This window comes from Talpa occidentalis, unplaced genomic scaffold, assembly GCF_014898055.3.
Source record: "Talpa occidentalis isolate TD23 unplaced genomic scaffold, MPIMG_talOcc4v2.1 talOcc4.15, whole genome shotgun sequence".
NCBI classification, from domain to species: domain Eukaryota; kingdom Metazoa; phylum Chordata; class Mammalia; order Eulipotyphla; family Talpidae; genus Talpa; species Talpa occidentalis.
In genome coordinates this window covers 36,649,163-36,676,175 of record NW_023601543.1, presented here as the reverse complement: position 1 = coordinate 36,676,175, position 27,013 = coordinate 36,649,163, and the positions used below count along the sequence as shown (strand labels likewise).

General features: G+C 35.7%; 1 protein-coding gene and 1 pseudogene across 1 annotated transcript in view; one reads left to right on the top strand and one right to left on the bottom strand.

The window, feature by feature from the left end:
- Nucleotides 1-27,013, top strand: part of LOC119245581 (protein diaphanous homolog 2) — a 711,837-nt gene that overhangs the window by 296,166 nt on the left and 388,658 nt on the right. The window lies entirely within an intron of this gene.
- LOC119245582 (V-type proton ATPase subunit D-like) lies at nt 16,551-17,273 on the bottom strand (annotated as a pseudogene).

The window sequence follows — 27,013 nt, the reverse complement described above, 5'->3', positions numbered from 1 at the left end:
TCTTACTTATATATTGACATTGCTTTGTATGACATATATAGGTTTAGGGATACTTTTTATATCAGATTAGATTGATATTCTTGTTATTTGAATCTTGTGATATATATGAAATTGTGTATGCTGAAGTTAAACACTTCAGTTGCTATAAAAAACATAATTTCAATAGTAATGTAAATTTAATGTAACTTTGGAGACAGTTGCTTTGGTTCATTTCAATGTTAATTTATTTAAATTTCAGAATTTTTAAAATAGGTTTGTTTGTGTAAGCCTGGTAATGTTTTCATTTCGATATCATTACATTTTGAAATGAAAGTTACTTTAAAATATGCTCTAAGGAGGGTGTTAGTTAAATTATTAGTAACAAGTTTAGATGCTTTGAAAAAAGCATTCTTGCCAATGAATAAACACAAAACTTTCTCTTTAGAATGCTGCTATTATTATATGGCTTGCAACCTCATATGCGGTCTAATTTTGCTATATCATGATATTTTTACATAGTGCAATAGTTTCAGGAGCAATAGAATATTAAAAGCTCTGTTATTATGGTTATTGGAGTTCAGGTTCTACTATATTAGAACTTCTATTGAGGAAAGCATACTTGGAAACCTAGTTCTAGAATCTTTTATAACCATTGGGGAGTGTTGAAAGAGGTCTACTTCATTATGTATATTGATTTACACTTTATTGTGCACTTTATTATTCATCTTTATAATAACTCATTTTTTGTATTCTATTGCTATACTTAAAAATGTTTTTATATAAATAATAAAACCATCTTGTAGAAAAAGTAGTTAAGAAAACAGACTCCCAGTTGCCCCATGTCTCTTAATCTCCCTACCCTGAGAAAAGCATGTTCATGTTTGTAATTGTAAATATTTTTTTTCATTTTTACTCAACAAGATAGTATGATTACCTTTCAGTGTTGAAATATATAAAGCTATCTTAAACTCTCTCAGAGATTTGGTCAGTATTCCATCCTCAAAAAATAGCAGCCCATGGGGTGGAGGGAGATCCCACAGGGCTTACCTGGAGAAAATAAAATGGGGTGAAGAGCATAGAGTCATAGGGGCATGTAGGTACAAATGAAGAGGACAAAGAAATAAGCTGTGTCAGACAGTGCATGAACAGTGACCTTTAATGGAATAATTCTGCCCCATATAAAAGTGAGGCTTAATGAGTCATAGAGTTCCAACAACTGCATTTCAAGGAAGGAGAAAGTGAGGCCTTGGAGAGGAGGATTAAGAAGTCCTTTTACTAATAGTGTTCCCTCCCAGAGAGCAGAGTGAAAGTTCCCTCCCTTCTTTGGAAACATCTCATTCATTTATAGGGATAGATAACAATGTATTTAACCACTCCACCATTGAAAGACATTTGGATTGTGCTCAGTTTTTTAAGCATTGTAATTCTAAAATGAACATCCTTATTTATGCAACTTTGAGGACATGTTTAACTTTTTTCCTTTTTAATAGAAGTAGAATTCATGTGTCAATGAGTATGCCTATATGAAGAATTTTTGATAGCTACTGTTAAACTGTCAGCTCTCATCTTTTATGTTCCATTCTTATTAGAGAAGCTTGAAAATAACTAATATTTGAATACTATGCACTAAGCATTTACCTTTATCTCATTTAATCCTCACAATTCTATGAAGTACATGGTATTCTTATTCTCTTAACTATAAAGAAACTGAAGTTAGAGAGTTAACATAACTTGCCTAACATCACAGAATTTGTAGAATGAAAGCAGGAGTCAAATTCAGATCTCATATTAAAGTCCCTGTTATTTCTACCATGTTAAGGTATATCTCTTTTATTCTTCTGTCATATTCCTATAATCACCAAGTTGTGCTATATTAAAGGGTAGGTTATTGGGACTGAGAACATGATAGCAAATAAAATGAATGTTCCAGGATATTTTTCTATTTTTACATTGTTCATAACATAAACCATTTACTATCTTACAGAGATCATCTCCGTGCTTTGAGGAAAAACATCAGTCTTTACTAGTTGTAACATAAATCACCTTCTTTGTCAGAAAAGTAAATATAAAAGATAATTCAGAGCAAAAAAATGACCTCATCTCTTGACAAGTAGAAAATATATATATATATATTTAAAGATTTATTTATGTATACAAGAGCTGGGGTACAGGCCAGAGATGTGGGGGTGAGAGGATTTACCAGAGACAGAGTGGGGTACAGAACAGGCACGTCTACTGAAATACACTGCTGAGGGGAGCAGCAGGCGAGTCAGGATGGGTCTGCTGCGCCATGTGGGTCACCTCCCTGGCCAGGGATCCAACTATTGCTGCAGTGGCTCTGGCTAGCTTCATAGTGCTGTGTCTTAATCCCTTGTGCCACCAGGGGAGGCCCGGCAGGTGGAATATATCTTGAAGTCAAGAAAAATCTGTGAGCAGTTCATTTTGTGAATTTGACTAATTTAGAAAAGATTTATTGAAATTTCATGTTTGAAACACTGGATTAATTACTGTAAAAGTAGCATGATAGAAGTGGAATCCCATTTTTAACCAAAATTACAACTATCTAGTCAGAGAAAAGTGTATATATGTGTAGATCTACATTTATGTGTGTGTGTGTATGACTGTTTTTTTATAATGACTTAAATAATTTAAGATATTTATTAAAAACTGTATAATGCATTATAAATATTTAAGTGCTATGGGGGATGTACAATAGAGGAAAGCTGGTGAGATAACACAATGATGAGCTAGAAAGATGCTGAATATTGTGCATGTGTGTGTCAGTGCTGTTCATAGTGCCTGGGTGGTGTAAAGTAGGCATGATAAAGGTGTGTTGAATAGATAAGTAAAAAATCATAAAATAGACTTTTGAAGTTGGCAGGGACAGTAGTGGTTAGGGAGTCCAGTTGCCAATTCCATTTCATCCCCACTTGGGACATTAACATGATCAAATGCCATTTCACACTTATTAAATAGCTTTCCCCCATGGCCTCCCCCCGCCCTCCAAAAGAGCCTGACAACAGCAGGTACTGAAACCTCTCATTTTCTGCTCTTAGAAGTGAAAATGGGTAAATCTTATTGGAGTGTAAATTGGCAGTACCAATTCAAGTTGAAGATAAATATATTCTGTGATAGAACAAATTTTCTTTAATGTATATTCTAGATAATGGATAACCTATGTGTTTGTATTAATTTTTCTAGGGATGCCATAACAAATTACCATTAGCCTTGGTGACTTAAAATAGGAACTTACTATCTTATGGTTCTGAAGGCCAGAAATCTGAAATTGGGATATTAGCACATCTGCATACCTTTATGAAAGTTCAAGGAGAGACTCATTCCTTGCCTCTTCCAGCTTTTGGTACCTCAAGACAGTCATTGGCCTATGGCTGCATAGTTCCAGTCTCTGCTTGCAACTTCACATTGGCTTCTCCTTTCCCTGGTATGACTATTTTCTCTATGCCTTTTTTTCCTCCCACCCCCGTTTCTGTGTGTCTTTTTAAGAACACTTGTTTTTGGATTTAGGGCCCACCTAGATAATCCAGAGTGATACCATCTTGAGATTCTTAATTATATTTGTAAGGACTCTTGCTAAGTACAGTCATATTCACAGATTCTCGGGACTAAAATGTGGACATATCTCTTTGGAGGCACCATTCAACCTACCTTTTCAACTTATATTTAAAGCAGTAGCCCTTGTACTGAAACTTACCCTGACTTCCATGCCATTTGTTCTGGTCTTCTAGTAGGTTTTGATGGGTGGAAGGGCATTGACATCTCAATAATTAAAAATTTGAGTGAAGGGTAATTATAACTTTATTTCATTACTTTTAAATTTATTTACTTTTATGGTCTTGGCATATAGTCTATGGAATGTTTCAGGTACACTTAAAAAGAATATCCATTCTGTGGTTGGTTAATTAAAGTTTTTGATAAACATCATTTAGATCAAATTAGTTAATAGTGACATTTGAGCCTTCTATATTCTTAATGATTTTCTTTCTACTTTATTACTTATTGAAAGACGTTGAAATCACTGACTCAAATATAGATCTGTCTACTTTTTTAGTTCTGTCAGTTTTGCTTCAACCTTTTATTTTATTTTTATTTTTTTCTTATTTACTTTTTATTAATGACATACCATTATATTTACATCCTCATTTGTTTTTTCACAATATGGGATTTTTCCCTCAGGTGTGGTCACCATAGTTTTCCCACCACCAAAACAACCATAGTCCTCCACTATAGTCCATTATGCTGTCCTCTCCCACCCTGTTACTCACTTCCCACTCTCTCTCCCTTTTCTTTCCTAGATTTAGGAGACAGACAGATCCACAGTCTGATTTCAAGCATGAGAGTTTTAAAGTTTATCTTTGTCTGATTCTTTATTTTGTCTATATTCCATGTATAATCGAACCCATCTGGTATTTATCTTTCTCCTCCTAGCTCACTTCACTTAGTATAACCACAAATGACATGAGTTTATCCATTTTGATTGCTGAGTAACATTCCTCTGTGTTGTGTGTGTGTGTGTGTGTGTGTATTTTTTTCAGCTTTGGAGTCCTTTTTTTTTTTTTTAAAGATTTATTTATATATTTTATACAAGAACCAGGGTACAGACCAGATGTGCAGGAGGGTGAGAGTATTCACCAGAGCGAGGAGCAGAACAGGCAGACTGACGAAATACACTGCTGAGGGGAGCAGCGGGCGAGACAGGAGAGGTCTGCTGTGCCATGTGGGATCCTCACTGGCTGGCCGGGATTGAACCAGCGCTGCAGAGGCTGCTGACAGCTTCACAGGGTGTGGCGCTCAACCACCTGCGCCACCAGGGGAGGCCCTGGAGTCCTTTTTTCAATAATTTCTTTTTATTGTGTTTATATTTTTAATATTGAAAACATGCTAATAATACCTGTTTTAGAGTCCTTGCCTGCTATTTCCACCATCTTTGTCACTTCTGGATTGTTTCTACTGATCCTATTTATGAGTCATATTTTCTCACTACTTTGATTATCTTGTAACTTTTGACTGAATGCTAGGTGTTAGAACGTGATATTGTTGAATGCTGCAATTTAGTTTTCTTGGTGAGTGTTACACTTTGTTATGGTAGGTAGTTCATTTATATGTAGATCAGCTTTATCCTTTCAAGACTTGTTTTAACCGTTATTTATATGAATCCAAAGTAGCCTTTCCTCTAGGGTTAGTTTAGTCCTGAATCCTAAAAGTGTGTCCTTTTTTTTCTGGTCTCTGAATGTTCATTGAAGTCTCATCACTCTGACTTATCAGCACTCAGTGTCTACCAATCTATATGATATCCAGTCGTTGTTAGGTTTTATTCTTCTCTGGTAGTCATTCTTTCTCTGCTGGTGTCATGTGCCATGTTCGTGGACTCTTCTCTACACACATGCAGATTGGTATTCAGACAAAAACTCAGGGATACTCCACTATGGATGACTGGAATTATTTTTCTGTGGGGATTGCTCTTCTCTGGGTACTATGCCTCATAAGTCTAAACTGCCACAACACCTCTGATCTCCCATCTCTCTCTTCAGCTATGTGAGACTGCAGTATTCTGCATGATTTTCCGACTCCTGCCTTGTAATTTGGAAAGTGCCTCCACACAGAAATCAGAGATGACCATCAGGCTCAATTTGTTTCATTTATCTTTGGCATCTCAGCTTTGTTCTTTTCCAAGTTTTGAAAACAGGTGTTTCATATATTTTGTCTAGTTTTCCAGTTGTTTTCGCATGGAGTGATAGTTCAGTACCAGTTACCCCTTTATGACCCAAAGCTTAAAATACTTAATGCAACTTTTATAGATGGATTATGTGTTTGTTTCCATTTTTTTAGACTTTTAATTTTGTGTTCATTTTTATTGGGTGTTACACTTTAAAATTAACCTTTTGTAATTCAAGGGCAAAAATAATATAATCCAGAAGTGATCCTATAAGTTTCATTAGTCATACAGTCTTCCTTGTGAGTCTTTTTTAATTGTTATGTATGAGAAACATATGTATGCTGAATTTGTATGTAGTCTATTTCAACTAAAAGAAAATCATTACAATTGTTACCCACTTTCTTCTATTGGATTTTATTCACTAATAGCCATGTGTTTTGATAGAGTGTAAAGCAACATTTCATTTTTTTCCCAAATCCCTTACTATTTCTCTTTTGCAGAATAAAATTGTTCACTATATCATAGTGAATAATATAGAATATAAAAATATAATTGACCACTTCTCCTAACTGCTGTTAAAATTTGAATAGACTCAAAAGATACATTTCTTTCCCCCTGTGACATAAGTGAAACCTCTTTTGAATTCTGAGCTAAAATTAAGAACTATTTTAGGGCCTCTCTGGTGGCGCAAGGGGTTAAGCACTGCACTGTGAAGCAATCTGCAGCCTCTTCAGCATGAGTTTGATCATCGGCTGGCCAGGGAGAAACCCACATGGTGAGGCAGACCTCTCCTGTTTCGCCCGCTGCTCCCCTCAGCAGTGTACTTTGGTCAATCTGCCTGTTCTGTTGCCCGCTCTGTCTCTGGTGAATCCTCTCACCTCCCACATCTCTGGCCTATGTCTTGTATGCATAAATAAATAAATCTTTAAAAAAAAGAATTAAAAAAATAACTATTTTAGATTGAGTCCTCAGGACACTCTGTTTTTCATTTTAGGTAGCGCTATCTCATTTTTACCTTTCCTGTGTTATCTCTGTACATGGTTAGAAAAGCAGTACTTCATCAGAACAATGGGTTACTACCAGCACCCTTCTGTGAGTGCTGGTTATTAAAAGCATGTCCTTCCCTCTCCAATTTAGATTGCAAGATTTCACTGTTGTTTTATATTTGAGCTCTCTGACTCAGGAAGAGGATAGCTAAAACAGCATTCAAATCTGGGTTTATAACCTTTGGTATCATTTGGCATTTCAGTAAACTAAGTGAGGTGGTTCTTAATCTTTCTCTACCTCTCTATCATTAACATGGCTGATCTTCAGTGAAAGCTAGTGTCAAACAAAAATGGAAACTTTGTAATTTATGTATAGCTTTAAAAAGGCAAAGAAATGAAGGATTATTGCAGTTGGTGCAGTCTCCAATACAATTAATATCAAATGCATATAAATCCTATTAGAGATCTGTCATGGGTGAAAAAGGAATATGAAAAATGCGTGACCTATCTTTATTAGATTCAGTTAGAGAGAGACCATACAGAGCTAAGGAGCTTTACGAACTGCATATTAATCATAACCAGTCTTCTGAGATAAACCTATTTCTTGTAACTTATCAAAGCTGTACAGAAGATTAGTCATTCCCTTTGGTAAAGGGATGTTTTACATATTGTTCTGAGTTTTGAGCATTGCAGCTTTAAAAACTGATTAACAGATATTTTAATACTAAAATATATCTCATTGAATTATATAGCTTAGGCAGCTATTATCCTGTAATGCCACCTCAATAGGGAGATGGGCTCTTTGTCAAAACCTCTACATCATTGTTTTGTTGCATACTGAACAAGATACTCAAGGGAGTTGTATTAGAGGCCAGAATAAAAAAAAAAAATTGCTACAGCAAGCAATCATTAAGTCATGTGAAAATATTACTTTCTTAAATCTTTACTTTAAGCAACAATTGGTATATGCCAAGACCATTATTTAATGTCATTTTCAATTCCTGAAGTCTTTTATCTCTTTGAAAAGGAGGAGAATTAGCTTAAGGGGATGGTTAAGACCATCATGTTAATGCACAGTATTACTAAAGATAGGGGATGTATAACAACTATAATCTGACAAAGATAATTAAGATCTTGTTTGAAGAACCTGTGAGGAGGTTTCATAAGATTATGAAACTTTTAGATAAATCTTAAAGAGTAGCAAGGTATAAAATGAATTTTGTATTATCGGCTCACAATACAGAGATGTTGAGTGACTTAAGCACTGAGTTTTTGACCCCCTGTTACCATTTAAGTGCCTACAGTGTACTAGGTCCTGTAGATAAAATATAGAACCATGTCATAATGAAGATAATTATATATCATTTAGTATTTGTTTTCATATTGCTAAAATAATAGACTTGTTTAAAATTGTATACCTTAAAATAGAAATCTCTCATTCTTCCCATCCTACAATATTAAAAATGCATCTTGTCAGCTCACACATTCAATCCCAACTCCATCATCCCACTCTGGTAGCCTCAACTCTATAGATTTCTGGTATTTGTTATGGTTCAGTTATGTCTGTTCCTTTGTTTTGTTTCTGTATATTCCACATGAGTGAAATCATCTGATGCTTATCTTTCTCCCTCCGACTTATTTTGCTTAGCATAATACCCTCCAGTCCCATCTATGTTGCTGTAAATGGAAAGAGTTCATCATTTTTATAGCTGGGTTTTCTGCTGTGTCTATGTGCCATATCTTCTTATTCCACTCATGTGTTCTTGGACTTTTAGATTTCATGTAGTCCCATTTATCTATATTTGCTTTTATTTTCTTTGCCTTTGGAGCTGAGTCTTCAAAGATGTCTCTGTGGTCAATGTCAGGGAGTGTATTTATCTATGTTTTCTTCTGTGTTATTTATGATTTCAGATCTTATGCCCAAGTCTTTAATGTACTGAATTATTTTTTGTTTATGGAGTCATATGATGATTCAGTCCCATTTTCTTATTTTATAATTGAATATATATAATTTATTTTTTAGTTCTTAACACATATTTTAATATACACTTTTAAAATTAATAATGTATCATTACTTTACATCCTTGTTTGTTTTCTCACAATATAGGATTTTTCTCCTCAGATATGTCCACCATAATTTCCCCACCCTTAAAGAACCCATAGTTTTCCCCCATAATCCTATACCACCATTTTCTCCCCTTTACCTCCCCACCCCTCCTTCTTCCTTCCAGGATGCTACATCTCTATGGTCAGTTTTCAAGGGTCAGCTTCTAAGTTTGTCTTTCTCTAATAGTTTGCTTGGTTTCACTACATTCCACATATAAGTGAAATCACCCAGAATTTATCTTCCTCCTTCTGGCTCACTTCACGTAGGATAATACCTTCCAGTTCCATTTATGTTGCCACAAATGGCATGAATTTATCTTTATTGATCACTGAGTAGTTTTCCGTTGTGTGTGCATGTGTGTGTGTGTGTGTATTTATATCTTCTTAATCTGTTTATCTGTTCTGGGGCATTTAGGTAGATTCCATATCTTGGCTATTGTAAATATGAGTGTAGGTTTCCTTTTAAAATAGTGTTTTTGTGTAGATACTTAGGAGAGGAATTGCTTGGTCAAATGGTAGATCAATTTTTAGTGTTTTAAAGGAATCTCTACACAGCTTTCCATACTGACTGGACCAGTTTACACTCGTGCTGACAGTGTGTAAGGTTTCCTTTTCCTTCACCCTTACCAGCACTTGTTGTTTCTGTTTTGTTTTGTTTTTTTAACATGGACCATTCTCATAGGTGTGAGGTGGTATCTCATTGTAGTTTTGATTTGCATTTCCGTTATGATAAGTGATGAACATTTTTTCATATGGATGTTGGCATCTGCATGTCTTCTTTGGAGACATGCCTATTTAGTTCTTCTGCCCATTTTTTGATTTGGTTATTTGGGTTATTTTTGGTTGAGTTATATGAGGTCTTTGTAGATATATTTCATATCAGTCCTTTATCAGATGTGTGGCATTCAAATATTTTCTCCCATTCTGTTTGGTATCTCTTTGTTTTGGGTACGGTCTCTTTCACTGTACAGGAGGTTTTTAGTTTTAGTTCCAACTACAAGGATGTTTCTGAAATTTACATCTTTGAGTATTTTGCCTGTTTTTTTTTTTCTATGTATTTTATGATTTCTTGTCTGACATCCAAGTCTTTTATCCATTTTGAGTTGATTTTCATGTATGGTGTGAGATAATGGTCTAGTTTCATTCCTTTGCATGTGACTGTCCAATATTCCCAGCACCATTTGTTGAAGAGGCTTTCATTGTTCCAGTGCATATACTTCACTCTTTTGTCATAGATTAATTGTCCATAAATGTGTGGTTTTATTTCTGGCCTCTCAATTCTATTCCATTAGTTTGTGTTTCTGTTTTTGTTCCAGTTCCATGCTCTTTTAACTACTATGGCTCATAATACAGTTTGAAATCCAGATGTGTGATACCTCCATTTTTCCTCTTTTCAGTCAGGAGAATTTGGCTATTCAGGGTTTTTGGGTTTTTTTGTGGTTCTATATGAATTTTAGTAATATTTGTTACATTTCTTTGAAGAGTGACATTGTGCTTTTCATTGAGATTGCATTTAATCTGTAAATTTCTTTGGGTAGGAAGGTTATTTTGATAATGTTGATTCTTTTTTTGAGCAGGGAATATTTTTCCATTTCTTTGTGTCATCTATTTCTTTTAACAATGTTTTTTTTATAGTTTAACTTGTATAAGTCCTTCACTTCCTTTGTTAGATATATTCCCAGGTATTTAACTTTATTTTTGTAAGATTGCAAATGGGATAGATTTCTTAATTTCTTCTTGTTCTAGTTCATTATTTCTATGTAGGAAGGCAACTGATTTTTATATGTTGATTTTGTAACCTGCCATGTTACTGAGCTGGTTTATTGTTTTAATTAGTTTTCCTGTGGACACTTTATATTCTCCATGCATAATCACAAATAATGATACTTTTGCTTGTTTCACAATTTGGATTCATTTCGTAGCTTTCACTTTCCTAATTGCTCTATCTAGGACCTTACATACTATGTTGAATAGTAGTGATGAGAATGGACATCCTTGTCTTGTATCCCAACTTCATGGAAAGTCTTTCAGTTTTTCACCATTGAGGATTATACTAGCTGTGGGTTTGTCATATATGGTTTTCATTATGTTAAGATATGTTCTATTTTTCCCCAGATTTTCAGGGGTTTTCATCATCAGTGGATGCTGAATCTTAGCAAATGCTTTCTAAACATCTATTGATATGATTATTTTCTCCCATTTTTTTTATAACCCTTCTATTAATCTTTTTGCTTCCTGCATTTCTTTTTTAAAGTTTCAGTTTTGATCTTCTTTTGGTTGATTGTGTTTCTCTTAACATTCACTTTCTTTTCTGAGATTTATCATATATCTTTGATCTGTTTTTTTGAGTTTTCTTTGTTCTTTTCAATTCTTTAGTTTTCTTGTGTATGGGGATTTGAATTCTATGTCATAAGTGAAAACGTTCTTCAGTATATTTGTGTTTTGGTTCTGGAGTTTTCCTTTTTTTTCTGTGATATATTGTCACCCTGAGGCCTTGGAAAATTCATCACCATCTAATCCCCTCAACCAATTTTGAGAGACCCACCCTGCTCATACCACAACAGTTCCTTTTGGTCCTTTGTCTTTTATCTGTGACAGTCTGTACCAGTTCTGTTTTCAGTTGTGGTTGAATGTAGCACAGGTACAATAAATCTTCCCTTTTGCTGTATGAACTGAGAAAAAAAAGTAAACTTAAAATATTATTTACACCATATATCAATATATATTTACTTCACTATAAAACTACATAGAAAATTTGATGTTATCTTCTAATTTAACCACTGATTTTCCTTAATCATAATATGTTGAAGGAGTGCCATAACATACATTATGTTATTTATGTAATGAACTGACTTTAGTTTCAGCAGATGGCTAATAATAGCATTGGCGTAGCTATAATAGAGGAAAAAAACCCGTAAATGCTAGTTAACATAATTTCTGTACCTGTATTTTAATAAAAGCTTTTTTTAAAAAACTTATCAATAACTTTTATCTTAGAGTTCAAATCCAAAGTCCTATTCTCAGTTGTCATCTTCAAACTCTTTTTGACATTTGATACCCCTTACCACTCATACTTTCCTGAATTGCCTGTGCTTTCTATACATCTGTATCTTGCTACTATTTCCTGGCTTCTCATCTTCCTGTCCCAATAATTTTGCCTAATTCCTAAATTTTTGTTCAAGTTTCTTTGTCCTCCTATAAAAGTTTGCCTTCCATGATGAGTTCATATTCCCAGGTTTATGGGAGTGCTCCAAAATTTATATCTTTTATCCAGAAATTCCACCTGCCCTCTGGTTTTATATTTACAGATCCTTAGAAGATAACATATTTTTTCTCATTTTCTCAAATTTAAATGTCTACAGTAAAACTCAATAATCATTTTTATTCTCTCTTCTTTCTATTTACCCAAAGAGCCAAAATTTCCCCATCACAGTTAGCAAATATAGACAGTAGAAAGAAGTGGGTTGGTTTTTTTTTTTTTTTTTTTTTTTTTTGAGATTTATTTATTTTTGCATACAAGAGCTGGGGCGCAGGCCAGGGTGTGGGGGGAGGGAGGCATGAGAGGATACCCCAGAGACAGAGTGGGGAACAGAACAGGTGGATCTACTGAAATACACTGCGGAATGGAGCAGCAGGCAAGACTGGACAGATCTGTGTGCCATGTGGGTCACCTCCCTGGCCGGGGATTGAATCCGTGCTGCAGTGGCTGCAGATAGCCTCATAGTGCTGAGACTTCACCCCTTCTGCCACCAAGGAGGCCTAGAAAGAAATGTTTTATTACACTTTGATAAGTAGCAAGAAATAAAAAAAAAATTCTCTTACAGGTTAAATGAGAAGAAAAGGAGAAGTGTTACATTTTATAATATTCAAATTAGGAAAGATATTTCTACCTGTATAACAGATCCTATGAATTATTGCTAGTCTTAGTATTCATTCACAAAATATAAATAAGTTTATAGTGTCATAATTTGTGAAATCTAGGCAAGTTAATTTTGGAAAATAGTTCAAAAGTAGTGCTAGGTAATTCTAATTGAACAATGATCATAGTTTATTTCTTCTTAGTGTCTAAAAGTAAAATTATAAATATATGCTAAATTTTAAAACCAATTTATTTAGCATAAAGATGTGATAACTATCATCTTAAAAAAGAAATTGCTTCTGGGTAGTAAGGAAAAGTATTAGAGGCACTAATATCCTCTGAATCTAAATGGAGTTAGGATAAAACTTTTGAGAAAAGCCTATAATCTATCATTGTCATTTCCAAAAGTGGAAGTCCTTAATCCTTAATTCTGATAGGGAATGAGAAGAGTCACTGAAATTCTTTGATAAACCTGACATAGTGCCAAGATGTAGGGCTACACTAAAAGTTACTCCAGTCCTGGATAACCTGATGATAACCTGGTTGCTTTCTATGTTTCAAGCATTGCTCTTGCAACTTACATTATACTGAGTATACAGAGAAAACATACACATCCATATGTCCATATGCATACACATCCATATACATGCATAGATGGGTGGACAGAGAAAGAGAGAGAAAACTCCAGCTGTCAGTGGTAAGGTGAAAAAGAATGAAATAGAACAGGGTAGAGAGTACTGTGGGTTAATATTACACTTTATTTTAAGATTTATTTATTTATACAAGAACTGGGGGTACAGGCCAGAGGCGCAGGAGGAAGAGAGGACTCACCAGAGACAGAGCGGTTAGCAGAACAGGCAGATGGACTGAAAACACTGCTGAGGGGAGCAGCGGGCAAGGCAGGAGAGGTCTGCTCGGCCATGTGGGTATCTCCCTGGCCAGCCAGGAATCGAACTCATGCCGCAGGGGCTGTGGATACCTTCATAGTGGGGCGCTCAACTGCCTGCACCACCAGGGAGGCTCAGTATTACACATTTTAAAAGGATGATCAGTTTGGCCTTGTAATATTTGAGTAAAGAAAGAAACAATGAAGGGAGTGAACCACGGAACAAGGGCATATCTAGTATGGTGCTTACTTGGTAGGTTTTTATTTATTTCTCACTTTATTAGCGAAAGGATTCAGTGCCTCATAATTTAGTAGATACAAATTAAAGAAAGACTTGTTAATTAACATTTTCTGCTTTTTATAATATAGGGGAATGACACTAGGGTAAAACTTAGTCCACTCTAGGAAGGTTTCTGCCTTGACTTTTGTTTTATTCTCAGTGCTTTCACTGGGGTTCCAGGCTTCCCAGTCAGGATGCAGTATTTCACTATATTGTTTGCACAACTGGTCAAATTGACTTAGATTGGAAATATCGTATCTTTTCATGCCCAGAAGCTAATTCTTTTGAGTACAGTTTTTCTAGTCTGAATATCAAATAAGAATAATCTAAGAAGGTTTACTGGATCCTAGGTTATGTGTAGCCATTGTAGCAATGTCTGTTTGGAAATATTTCTTTTGATACTATCTATTTAATGGAGTAATGCTGTGTATTTTTTGCTAGTTAAAGGTGAAAGTACTCAAATCACAGTATAGGAAATTACCTATTTCAATTTTGTAGCATCTGCCCTGGTTGCTGACTTTCCCCATCATTCACCATCACTATAATTGAAAAACCTAGAGAACCTGGCAAGTAAAATTTGATTAGAGAGCTCTCAGTTTGTTATGTTGCTGCTAAGTATCACTGGAATAAATACAGGTATGGTTTTACAGGATGGTTGGCATTTGTTGTATACACAAACCTAATAGTTGTATCATGAATTTCCATCTCATTCATAATTCTATAACCTATTTGGGGAATTTTCCTTTTTCTTTTATGTAATTTTACAAATGAATCCTCAGTTTTTCTAATATGGCATCATATCACTGATGCTCAAATGAGAACATGCAGGGTTTGTAATTGGAAAAATTAAAGATTGGAAATTACATTTTATAGGTATATGATTCAATGTACTTTTGCTTAGTTTCCTGGCTTCTGATTTCTGTTAAATTGAATATGGCACCTTGTCATCAAACACATTTGTATTTTGACTAGCCACTTACATATTTTTCACTTTTGGAAACAAGGAAGGAGAGGTATAAACATCCTGGGCGCATTGTTGAGGCAACCATGTCAATAAATATATATGTAAATGTCACTGGTTCAGATGTACAGGTTTCAGTGTTGAGGAGGAATCATTAATAGTCTAGAACTGGTACTTAGAAACAGTGTCTGAGCTAAGAAATATGACCTAACTAGACTTCTAGTTAGGTCTGCTAGGCAGAGGAAAAAAGAATGCCAGAAATTCATAAAACTTGATATGGTGCTAAAGGTTTTATGAATTATAGGCTTTCCTGCTGAGGAGTGTATTAGTGCAGAATGGACACTTAGAGGGATCTGGTCCATGAAACTCAAATTGGGGAAAAAGGTGCTACTGTATCTACTGTCCACCACAAATGAGCTTTGATTTTGTAGAAAAGCAAAAGCAAAAAAAATATCTTCTGTGGACCTTAAAAAAAATGTGCTCCTGGGGCCTCCCTGGTGGCGCAAGGGGTTAAAGCACCACACTATGAAGCAATCCGCAGCCTTGGCAGCATGAGTTAGATCCCCAGCTGTCTAGGGAGCAACTCATATGGCGAGGCAGACATCTCCTGTCTCATCTGCTGCTCCCCTCAGCAGTGTATTTCAGTCAGTCTGCCTCTTCCTTTCCCCACTCTGGCTCTGGTGAATCCTCTCACCCCTCGCATCTCTGGCCTACAATCCAGCTCTTGTATGCATAAATAAATAAAAGTTTTTTTAAAAAAAAGTGCTCCCTTTTGTGTAATTCATTTTTCATATAAATTAAAAATAACTAATTATATCTCAAAAACAACTGGAAAATTGTGTATTGTTTGGCCCACTCTTATTGGGAAGCTTTAGTTTTATTACCCTTTGATTATATAATATCATTCTAGTTCCTAGATACTATTTTCTAAAATTTTTAAATCAATTTACTGTTTATACTATATAATATCTAAATTATTTGAACTACTCCAATGACAGAGTACTGTCATGCAAGGAAAAATAAGGTTTTCATAAATCTTGAAAAGTACTGCTTTAACACACGGATAGTTGCACCAATTTCAAGATAGCAGCACAAAAGTCTGTGAGTGAGCAGGAACAAAGCGTGCTCCAACAATACTTGGTGTACATATGCTGGTGTGAAAAACCACTGCTGTTTCTTATGGGGTATTTCATTGTATGCTTGGTAAGCAGATCACTTAAAAAACAAATGAAAATGGAGTAGCGTGACACTTCTGCAGAGTAAATTGAGATTCTTCAACAAGTTCCTGGGATGTTTCTACAAATCTTATTTGTGATAAATGATTGCTGAAATATGATCCCACAAAGGTAATCCCCATAAAAGAACATCCAGGGAAATTTTCCAACCAGTGAAATTCTTAGGCCAAAAAAATAGCCACACATACCCAATTTATATACCATGAATTAAAATGTTGCCCTGTTAGTGTCAGAAAGAATGAGAGCAGGAAAGGTAATTCAAACAGAAGATCCTGTTTTTATTTTTTTAAGATTTATTTTTATTTATTTATACATACAAGAACTGGGGTATAGGCCAGAGGTGCGAGAGGTGAGAGAATTCACCAGAGCCAGAGTGGGGAGCAGAACAGGCAGATATACTGAAATACACTGTTGGAGGGAGCAGAGGGTGAGACAAGAGAGGTCTGCTGTATCATGTGGGTTAGCTCCCTGGCCGGAATCTAACTCTGCTGCAGTGGTTGAGGATAGCTTCACAGTGCTGAGACTTAATCCCTTGCACCTCTAGGGACGTCCTTATCCTTCTTTTCAATCAGATTAGCAGGCTGCTAATCTGGTATACCTGCTAATTTGGTATAGGCTCCAGCTGCCCTGCTCCAAATCTTTCTCATCTTTTTCCTTAAGGACCTGTTACTTCTCCTGTATTTCTTTAAACCTGTAGAACTCTTCTTGTTTTTTTTTCTCATCCAGCTGTGATGAGATAAGGAAGGGTACATTCAATCTGGGGAATGATGACATGTTGAATAGCATTTACATGCCTATTGATTATGTTAATAGCTTCATCCAGAGTAGCAAAGGAGGTCTGCACTGAAGTTAATTCCTCTATTTTGGCTACAAGATAAATTTTTTTTGTACTCACCCTCCAAATCACTGCTTTGGCATAATTCCTTTTTAATTTAGCCAACTGGTCTCCACATCTGCCTAAACCTGTCATTTATAACTACTAGTTCCTTCATGGTAATGTTGAAACACTGGTAAAGTGACATCTGCTGCATTATCTTTCTTTGCTGGAATCTTCACTTGGGCTATATTTACATTTTGGATAACTGTGGTGCTAAAATCCCCTGCTATCAACTTGGCCTCAATGAACAAAATGGTAGCTTCTCTCATCACTTCACCCATCAATGCTTTAGTCTCTATTGTATTCTTTAGCCTCATTAGGCATCAGAACATTTGTTCAGGAGGTTTTGTTCTGTCCTTTTAATTGAGACTTCATGGATGGTCTGTGCCATTTTTGAGGGAAAGATTCCAATTTGGTCTTTGCTCGACATTCTTACAATGGTTGTTATGCTTGGGTCTCTGGCCAGGCAGTCAGGCTGCAACAACCCCAGGCACACTGTTTTCCTCTCTAGTTCCGTCATATTTTAATAAAGGTACTGTTCTTTCTATTCTCTTATATCTTCATAATGATGCTGATTTAATAAATACTTGACAGACTAAATCCACCCAACATTGTGAACTGAAATGAGGTATAGATATTGTAAGGGCAGGAAGGGACAGGGTGCAGGTTTTCTGATCCCATGCAGACTGGGTAAAGGAGGATTCAGAGTCCTCAGTGGTTTTTGCAGGTCTTTTATTGGGATTTACCCGGTACAAAGCAGGCTGGCAGGCCTCCTAGCCCCCAGCAAATCTTCACTCTATCTGGGCTCTCCGGTGATCTCTCTCTCTCGGCTTCTCTTTTGGCTTCTGCTGGCATCCCTGAGACGCCGCCCTTAAAAGCCCAGTCTCAGCCCAGGTGAATCCCATCTACCTATGCCCACACCCTATTCCAGGTGCCCGCCATCAGGCATGCATTCAGGACAAGGATCCATCATCTATACTGATGGCGGGAGGGCAGAAAAGCCTGACATTTTTTCCTTACCCTACAGATATGTAATAAGTAAATACTATTATAAAATTTACTAATGTCATCAATTGCACCAGTGCCTGTATCACACTAGAGAGTAATTGTAATTCTAAGGTTACTTTGGCAAGAGGTTTTCTAGTAGGCAGAAAAAATATATATTTTGTGCATTCTTTCCTCATCCTACCTCCCATTTTGAATATATCCGCAAGGCTGGTTTAAATCTTGCTTAACAGTTTACATTAAAAAAATGTATGCACTTCACATAGATGTGGTAATGCTTAATTGTCCATTAAAGAAGACATTTTACATTTTCAACATGAATGGTTTCCTACTCTAAACATTTTTATTAAGTCATTTATTCAACAAAAGAAGGCTGGCACAGCAACAAATAGTGTAGATGTTTTTCAACTACTACGCTGTCAGAAACATGTGTAGAAATATATTTGAGATACCATATTGAGGGGGAAAAGCCTTTAAATGGAAATCCAGATAACATCAAAAATTATCATTGTCATTATACTGTAAGATTAGTCTAGAGTTTTATGACTTTTTAAGTATATCACCATTTAACTGTAGCTCACCATTTTCTCTTAAATTCTTTTATTGATGATTGTTTTTAATTATGTATCAGGCATCTTAATTTCTATCCTCTTTTCTCCACTCAAAGGTAATTTCTTATACTACCTTGAACAGTACCATGTATTTATGTTTTCTAAAGTGTTTTGAGATATACTTGGTAACAATGTTGTTAATTAATTGTGCATAATTTATTGATTGGTATAGGTAATGGTAAATTATTATATTGTTGGACACCAAATTGCAAGTATTTCCTGATATTACATGATGATTTTGCATGCTGGTCCATTTAATTATTTGATGTAAACAATTTCCTTTCTCTCTCCCTCTCACTCTTGTGGCTCTCTCTTTGTCTCAAACTCTCCTCTCAATTCCACCTTTTCTGGAGAATTAAATATGATGTCTCTTTTTCTCTCTAGTAATTGGAAGAGGATGCTTATTCCAAAAAAGTAAACTTCCTATTTCAAAGTGGGAATGAATCAATGTGTTTGCAGAGACTAGCTCCATTTTAGGGTTTTCTCCAAAAAAAATTTTTTTATGGTAAAAAAATATTTAACATGAGATCTACCATCCTAATAAATTTTAAGTTCATGGTATAATATTGTTAGCTGTAAGCAAATATTATGTAGCAGATAGCTAGAACTTTTTGTCTTACATAAAGGAAATTTTATACCCATTAAAGAGCAAACTCCCCATTTCACTTTCCTTTCAGCCCTTAGCATCCAAAATTCTACTTTATTCTTTGATGAGTTTGACTACTTTATTTTTTTTTTATAGAGGCATGTTTTATTTTATTTTATTTATTTATTTGTTTGTTTGTTTATACATGCACTGGGTACAGTCAGAAGCGCGGTAAGGGTGAGAGAATTCACCAAGAGCTAGAGCAGGGAGCAGAGGCAGGCAGAAGGACCGAAGTACACTGCTGAGGGGAGCAGCGGGCGGCAGGAGAGGTCTGCGCACCATGTGGGATCCTCCTCTGGTGGCCGGGGAGCAGCCGGGGATCGAACCGGCGCCTCAGAGGCCGCGGGCAGCTTCGCAACCCAGCGCTCAACCGCTGCGCCACCGGGGAGGCCCGAGTTTGACTACTTTAAATGACTCATACATGTGTAATCATGCAGTATATGTCCTTCTGGTACTGACTTGATTCTTAGCATAATATCCTTAAAATTCATCATGTTATAGCATATGGCAGGAATTTCTTCTTTTTATGGCTATCACTTTCCTTCTTTTTATGGAATGATATTTCATTTTTTGTGTATATATATGTATTATATATATTTGTAACATTTTCTTTACCCAGTTATTGGTGGCCATTCAGGTTATTTTCAACTTTCAGCTATTGTGAATAATACTGTAGTGAAGATGAGAGTGCAGATATCTCTTCAAAATCCCAATTTCAAACCTTTTGAATATATATCCAGAAATGGAATTGTAAGATTATATTTTAGTTCTACTTTTAATTACTTGAGGAATCTCCATGCTGTTTTCCACAGTGACTGCATCATTTTTACATCCCCATCCTTAGTCTTCAAGGGTTCCAATTTCTCTGCACCCTTGCCAATAATTGTTATTTTCTATGTTGGTGTTTTTCAAATAATGGCCATTCTAACAGACATGAAGGGATATTTCAGTATGGTTTTGATTTGTATTTCCCTGATAATTGATGCTGAGCTTCTTTTGGGCCATAATTTCAAGAGCTTTCTCGGTGTAATATGAAACAGCCCTCCATTCCTAGAGGGCAAGGAGAAATTCCAGAAAGAGGCAGATCATTCCAAATTGGTAGGTGGGAATTTCAATGAGCAAAGGATCTTACTATGATCATCTTGAGTGGCTACAAGATAGATTTTTTTTTTGTACTCACCATCTAAATCTTAAAAGTTTATGTAGAGGCTTTAACTAGGTTCAGTCATATATACCATCCAGATAATCTCATTACCACATTAGAATCTCAATGCACTGTGCTTGCTGTAGCTTCTGGGAGTAGGGAATGCTAACAGAATGTACATTCCAAGGGGAGGTATTGAGAAGCCTCCAGTTGTCTACATCCAGCTAGCAGGCCAACCAGAAGTCACATTATCTTCGTGGCCTCTCCCATTAGGGAGAGTATGCCTATTGAACATTTCTGTATCTTCTTTGGAAAAATGTCTATCCAAGTCCCTTTGCCCATTTTTCAGTCAGGGTATTTTTTTGCTGTTGTTAAAATTGAGTTGTAGGAGTTCCTAGTTCCTTATATGTTTTGGATATTAACCCTTTACTATATCATTTACAGATATTTTCTTTCATACTCTAGATTGCCTTTTCACTTTGCTGATTATTCCTTGTGCTGTGCAGAAAGTTTTTACTTTGATGTAATCCCACTTACTTATATTTGCTTTGGCTGCCTGTGTTTTTTGATGTCACATTCAACAAATCATTGCCCAGAACAAAGTCATTAAGCTTTTCTCCTAAGATTTGTTTTACCAGTTTTGCAATTTTATGTCTTATATTTAAGTCTTAAGCCATTTTGAGTTGATTTTTGTATTTAGTGTTAGATATGTCAATCCAATGCCATTATTTTCATGTGGATATTCAGTTATCTCAGTATTAATTGTTGAAGATATTATTTTTTCCCATTGTATATTCTTGGCACCCTTATCAAAGATCAGTTGATTGTATAGCTGTGGGTTTATTGTGGCTTTCTTTTCTGTTCCATTGGTCTGTGTCTCTTTTTATGCCACTACTATACTGTTCTGATTGGTGTAGTCTTATAATAAATTTTTAAATCAGCAATTATGAGACCTCCAGTTTTGTTAATTTGTACTTAGGAAGTTGCTTTATTTTTTTCTTGTTGATTTTCCTCTTTTTCATTGACTTTTGACAGTTTGATTATAATGTATATTAATGTAGATTTATTGAGGTTGATACAACAGAAAAACTGCTGGGCTTCTTAAATCTTGATGTCTACTTCTCCAGATTTAGAAAGTTTGGGCCATAAGTTTCTATTCCTATCCCCACCCTAGGGACTCCCATAATACATGTATCAATCTTTTTGACAGATCTCTTTGACTTTCTTTACTTTAATTCTTTTTTTGTTTGTTTTATTTTGCTCTTTCAGGAAATGTTAAATGAGGTTTTTTCCACTTTATTTATTTATTTAAATTTTATTTTATATATTTTACATCATTTTTCATTTTTGCACAATGTATGCATTTTCTTTTTTTTAATTTTTTTTAAAGAGGCATGTATTATTTATTTATTTATTTGTTTGTTTGTTTATACATGCACTGGGTACAGTCAGAAGCGCAGGATGGTGAGAGAATTCACCAGAGCCAGAGTGGGGAGCAGAGCAGGCAGAAGGACCGAAGTACACTGCTGAGGGGAGCAGCGGGCAGCAGGAGAGGTCTGCGCGCCATGTGGGACCCTCCTCTTGTGGCCTGGGAGCAGCAGGGGATAGAACCGGCACACCGCAGAGGCCGCTGGCAGCCTCGCAACCCAGTGCTCAACCGCTGCGCCAAGGGGAGGCCCCAAAGTATGCATTTTCATCTTGGCTGTTGTCCCCATAAAATTCCCACCACCCTTGTTTTGATCCTAGTCCCTTCTCCCCACCCCCATAGTGTGTCTGTGGTTTATAGTTGCTTGGTGATTTTGATTTTTATTACAATTAATCTTTTTCCTGGTCCCTTTTTTAGGTTTTCTAAATTCCTGCTATGAGTAAGACCATCCGGTATTTTTCTTTTTCTTTCCGGCTTACTTCACTGAGCATGATCCCTTCCAGCTCCATCCATGTTGCTGCAAATTGCATGAGTTTATCTTTTTTTGATTGCTGAGTAATATTTCATGGTGTATATGTACCACATCTTCTTGATCCAGTCATCTATTTTTGGACAGCAGGTGCCCTTTTGAATTAATGTTTCTGTGTCCTTTGGGTAAATACCTAGGAGTGGAATTGCTGGATCATATGGAAGCTCTATCTTTTGCAGATTGAGGAATCTCACACAGCTTTCCATCGGGGTTAGACCAGTTTGCACTCCCACCAGCATTCAGGAAAGTTCCTTTTTCTCCACATCCTCGCCAACATTTGTTGTTGCTAGTTTTTTTTTTTTTTTTAATATGTGCCATTCTCACTGGTGTAAGATGGTATCTCATGGTAGTTTTGATTTGCATTTCCCTGATTATGAGTGAGGTTGAACATTTTTTCATATGCCTATTGTCCATTTGCATTTCCTCTTTGGAGAAGTTTCTTTTTAGCTCTTCTGTCCATTTTTTGACTGGATTATTTACTTTGTTTTTGTTGAGTCTCGTCAGCTCTTTGTAGATTTGTGTCATCAGTCCTTTATCATTAGTGTTTGTGAAAAAATTTTCTCCCAATTGGTGGAGTGTCTCTTTGTTTTGGTTACTGTCTCTTTTGCTGTACAGAAGCTCTTTAATTTGATGTAGTCCCAGCTGTTTATCTTTGCCTTCACTATCACTGCTTTGGGTGATGCGTCTGTAAAGATGTCTTTGAGGTGCATGCCATGTAGTGTTTTGCCTATATTTCCTTCTGTGTATTTTATGGTTTCAGGTCTTATGTCTAGTTCTTTAATCCATTTTGAGTTGGTTTTTGTGCATGGTGTGAGGTAGTGGTCAAGCTTCATTCTTTCGCATGTAGCGACCCAGTTTTCCCAGCACCATTTATTGGACAAACTTTGTTTGCTCCAGTGCATATTCTTTGCTCCTTTGTCAAAGATTAGTTGACCATAAATCTGTGGGTTTATTTCTCTATTTTCTATTCGATTCCATTGGTCTGTGTGTCTGTTCTTGTTCCAATACCATGCTGTTTTGATTATTATGACTTTTTAGTAAAGTTTGAAGTCTGGGAGTGTGTTACCTCCATTCTCTTCTTTTTTTTTCAGGAGAGCTTTGACTATTCTGGGTTTTTGGTGATTCCATATGAATTTCATCAGTAATTGTTCTATTTCTTTGAAGAATGTCATTGAAATTTTTATTGGAATAGCATTGAATCTGTAAATTGCTTTTGGTAGGATGGCCATTTTGATAATGTCAATTCTTCTAATCCATGAGGAGGGGATGTCTTCCCATTTCTTTGTGTCTTCTTCTATTTTTTTAACAGTGTTTTATAGTTTTCTTTGTGTAAGTCCTTTACCTCTTTTGTTAGGTTTATTCCCAAGTATTTGATTTTTTTTGTTTCAATAATAAAAGGATGGTTTTCTTGATTTCTTTTTCTTCAGATTTATTGTTTGTGTATAGGAAGGGTACTGATTTTTGAGTGTTGATTTTGTATCCTGCTACTTTACTAAACTGATTGGTTAGTTTGCTTAGTTTTTCTGTGGCATTTTTGGGGTTCTCTATGTATATTATCATATCATCAGTGAATCGTGATAATTTTACTTCTTCCTTCCCTATTTGGATTCCTTGTATGTTTTTCTCTTGTCTTATTGCTCTGTCTAGGACTTCCAGTATTATATTGAAAAGTAGTTGTGAGAGTGGACATCCTTGTCTTATTCCAGATCTTAACAGAAATGCTTTCAACTTTTTACCATTGAGAATGATACTGGCTATGGGCTTGTCATATATGGTCTGTATGATGTTGAGTTATGTTCCTTGTATCCTGAGGATTTCAAGGGCTTTTATCACAAATGGGTGTTGTACTTTGTCGAAAGCTTCCCTTGAGTTCAGTGAATCTTTTCTTTTGCTTGGCCAAGTCTGTTACTGAACACCTCTAATGAATTTTTAGTTTTTTTATTCTTCAGGTCCAAAATTTCTGTTTGATTCTTTTTTTTATAATTAATTAATTAATTTATTTATACAAGCACTGGGTACAGTCAGAAGCGCGGGAGGGTGAGAGAATTCACCAGAGCCAGAGCGGGGAGCAGAGCAGGCAGAAGGACCAAAATACACTGCTGAGGGGAGCAGCGGGCAGCAGGAGAGGCCTGCGCGCCATGTGGGACCCTCCTCTGGTGGCCGGGGAACAGCCGGGGATTGAACCGGCGCTGCAGAGGCTGCGGGCAGCTTCTCAACCCAGCACTCAACCACTGCACCACCGGGGAGTGTTTGATTCTTTTTTTTTAATACATCCTATCTCTTTATTGACATTCTCAATTTGTTCATGTATAATCTTCCTTATCTCATTGAGCACATTTTTACTTTCATTAGAGCATGTTCCCCTGTGTGTGTATGTCTTCATTTTGTGTTGGTATCTGAGCATTTGAAAAAATAGTCACCTCTACAAGTCTTTAGAAGCTGACATTTTACAGAGGCAGACCTTCACCTATTAGATATGCTTTCTGTAAGTGTGTCTTCAACCTACATGTACTAAAAGTTGCTTTATTTCCCTATTAAGAACCATTTGCTTATTTGCTGTGGCAATAGGAGAGACAAATAGGCCAGATACATCTGGAGGCAGAGGCAAGCTTCAATGCATTGAAAAATATGGATCAGGGAAAACTGATTAGAAATATAGCTAGTTAGTCCTAAACTATTTGAGGGGTACATATATGTTCCAAATAAGAAAGTTGAAGACATACTATTTGGGACCTAGCCTTTGTGTTCTCAGAACTAATCAGGATCATTCATGTATGATTGGTTTGAGAAAATAAAACCAGTTAAATGTATTTGATTTAAAAATATCTATGTATCACTTATTATATTGTCAACAGGATTACAGCTTCTGGTAATATGACAGTGAGCAAAACAAACTAAACCCCTTGCCCTCATGGAGCCTGCTGTGAAAAGTATTGACTAAGTAAATAAATAATTAACTGTAAGAAATTAAGACAATCATAAAATATGGAGACGATTAAAATAGATAGTGATAGACTCATTTGGTAGAGAAGGCTTTTGTAAAGTAGCAATTTGTAATGATTGAAAGCTGAATGATATGAACAACCAGTCATGGGAAAATCAAGAGGAAGTTTCTTCCAAGCTGAGGAAACAATTAATGCAAAACCCTTAATGTTGGAAAGAACTTTCCATGGTGGAAAAAAGGAATATAGTCAATTTGAATGCAAAGTCATGTGAGAGCCAAGTGAAGGAGAAGCGATCATAGAGTGAGGTATGGGCCATATCAAGTAAAGCTGTTGATATACATCAACTATGCTAAAAACTACTCTTCACAATAAAACCTCTTCTTGAGTAACCCTAAGAAATTCCTGGATGCTTGTAAGTTATAAAGAAGACATAATAATTTAGGCTTCACTTGGTAGTGAACATGGATAATCACATGTTCTAATCTTTCATTGTAATTGTTTATTTTGTCCCTCACTGTTTTTCCTTCTATCTAAATATAAGCAGAACCCTTGATTTTTGCTTTAGTCTAGACTTCAACATCTTAGTTCCTGCATGTGTGTACGCAGAGAAAGTTGTGGCAGTCCTTGAGCCAGCATGTTGGTGAGGAATACAAAGCTTTTAGATTTCCTGGATGGATATTTGATTAATGATCATTATATCCTCATCTCTCAGGTGATTGAGTCAACATTTAATATTTTTGAAGTTATGGAAAACAGTTTGAATTAAATTCTCTAGAGAATATGCTAATAGCCTTTAAAATAATGATTTTTTTTTTTGTTCTTTTAAATTACCTTTTGGCCAAAGTACAACTTTTCAATCTTAAATCTGGTGTTGATTACCTTCCCATAACTTTAAGATTGGAGTATTTGTTTGGTTTTATTATGTAGCTTTTATCGCATTTGAAAGTGAGAGACTGAATCTAAAACTGGGATTTTGTTGTCACTAATACTGGCTTGGGTCTGTCTTTTTAGCTCTTAAAAAAAGTTTTATTTTCACTTTGGAAACACTTTTAAGATGCATTGAACTTTTTTTTTTCTAAAGCTCTATAATCCATTTATATACATAAGACATAGTAGCATAAGTCTCCCACATAGAAAGCTCGCAACAGGGAAAATTCTATATGTGTGCTTTAGGTTTTCCTGAACAATACATTGTTTGGACTGCTTTTAAAACATCAAAGCCATACTTGCTAGGTTGTGGCTTTTTGTCTTGACTTTTTGAAAGCTTCTATACTACTCTTTCTTATATTACATATAGATTGTAAAATACAGTTAAATCTTATGAACAGTGATCTGACCTCCTGAGCATAAGAAGCCATCAAATTCACTTTAAAGTCTGCTTCCCTGCTTTATAAATTTATTTCACTGATTCCAAGATACTTATTTTGTAATGATACACCATTTAAACAAAGGAATATTGGATTTGGCTTCCTGAATATGGCTTTCCTTTCATCCCTGACTTCCAAGAACCTACTGGCTTTCTGTTAGATTGTACATGGAATTAAAGGGGACTTGAATTAATATAAATAGTGCCCTGGTATTGTTTGAATGAAAGGTATCTTGTTAATTCAAGTGTGGTTTTGATGCCCTTAAAAAAATACTGTAGAATTTTTAATCATATAGGTGACCAGTGTTCATAACTTCATAACTACTCCTACTGGTATAGTTCTGTGAATGAAGTGTACTATTGATAGGTAGAGGGAGAATTATAGCAAGATAATTGTATCCTAATTTTAGAAATTATTTTGGAGACATTTAAAGTCAGCAGAGAAATGAAAAGAATTTCTGGAATGACTGACAAATTAATGAAGGGAAAATGTAAATT